The sequence below is a fragment of the Bactrocera latifrons genome, unplaced genomic scaffold (assembly GCF_001853355.1).
Source record: "Bactrocera latifrons isolate USDA-ARS-PBARC rearing strain unplaced genomic scaffold, ASM185335v1 scaffold_701, whole genome shotgun sequence".
Lineage (NCBI taxonomy): Eukaryota > Metazoa > Arthropoda > Insecta > Diptera > Tephritidae > Bactrocera > Bactrocera latifrons.
In genome coordinates, this window is record NW_017537381.1 from 23,452 (window position 1) to 25,126 (window position 1,675).

The 1,675-nt window shown below is 34.5% G+C and overlaps 1 pseudogene; it reads right to left on the reverse strand.

Annotated features, from left to right (window-relative positions):
• Positions 1 to 928: 928 nt before the first annotated feature.
• On the reverse strand, positions 929 to 1,229 carry LOC108975961 (annotated as a pseudogene).
• Positions 1,230 to 1,675: the final 446 nt, after the last annotated feature.

Sequence of the window (1,675 nt, forward strand, 5' to 3'; positions counted from 1 at the left end):
ATCTCAATTTTTACTCAAGTTACAGCTTGCACGGACGGACGGACAGAGGGACAGACAGACATCCGGATTTCAACTCTACTCGTCACCCTCATCGCTTTGGTATATATAACCCAATATCTGACTCTTTTAGTTTTAGGACTTACAAACAACCGTTATGTGAACAAAACTATAATACTCTCTTTAGCAATTTTGTTGCGAGAGTATAAAAATGTTTCAACCGTGTAACTTGAAATCCATGTAAAAGGAAACCTTCTAACAAAAGAGTTGGATGTACATACTTCACTTCGTTTGATCTGGAAGGTCCAACTACGGACAAGCGTGTGAACTGTCAAGAGCCATGAATTTTCTATTAGTGGATTTCACCACTTTTGGCTCGGCAGGAGAAACTTTAATAGAAATGAGTGAACAGAGCTGAGAATTCAATGAAAATTACGCTCTGAAATATACATTGCTTTTACAGACGCATGTTGGCTTTTGACTTATATTTTTATACGTTTACATGCTACGGATATCAAATCTACTGATATATATCATTTTGCGAATTTTTATGAATTCATGCAAAATCGATAACATTATTTTTAATTTATGCAATTCTCCAAGCAATTTTTGTAGGTAATACGCAAATGAGCTACTTTTTAAATATTTCTTATCTTTGATAATGTAATATAATTTCATATGTATGCATATATTTGCTACATATATGATATATTATCTTACTTTAACTTAATATATTACAACAATAATATATATAAATCACACCTTTTATCATTTAAAATTTTCATACGCATCTTTCCTGCAGATATGTATGTACATACATATGTAAGTACAAATCAAATCAAATCAAGATACAGTAGAACTCCAATTATCCGAATTAATGGGGAATTAAATGTAAATAAAATGTACTTGTGTACAAGCTTAGAAATAAAAATTATTGTTTTTTAAACATCTCCGTCAATTAAGCTGTTTTGCGGTCTTCAACCGTTTTCGGACAGCCAGGTCACGCATTCGCTTGACGGTGAGCAGTTGCAAGTGGTCACACTCGGGCTGACGATTCACTTCAAAGCAGTCTCGAGGCCGGCAAATGCTACACTAGCTGATGGTCCAGCGTCTACTTCAATATCAGCAGAAAGTTCTTTTTCCACTACCACTTCAACATCTTCTCTCACACTTACAACAATTTCATAGTCATTGAGAATTTGAAAACCAGGGTCAGACGTGTCACAAGCCATCCACTCTCCTACATCTTCAGCACTTACTTCTGTACAACCAGGAATTTTTACAATCATTTTTCTTATTTCCTCTAGTGACAACGCATCTTCATCACCATCATCCTCTCCATATTCTTGTTTGTCATTTTCTTCATATTCTTTTTTTTTGTTCTTCTCAGACGGTAGGCTTTTCAGTTTATTCCACGCACGTCTTAGCGTCACTGGCGTAACCAAACTCCAAGCTTCCGCTACCATGTAACAGCAGTCCTTTAAATTTATTTATTTATTTATTTATTTATAAAACGTGAAACAATAATACAATTACTTTTCCACGAAAAAAGGAGCACTGGCTGCCAGGACCTTCGGCTCGCTGATGTAAATATAAAATGTATAGTTATTGCTTAATTAAGTCTTAGGTGTAAAGTTAATAAAATGTTCTGTAGCTAATAGAAGAGTTTTAAGAACAA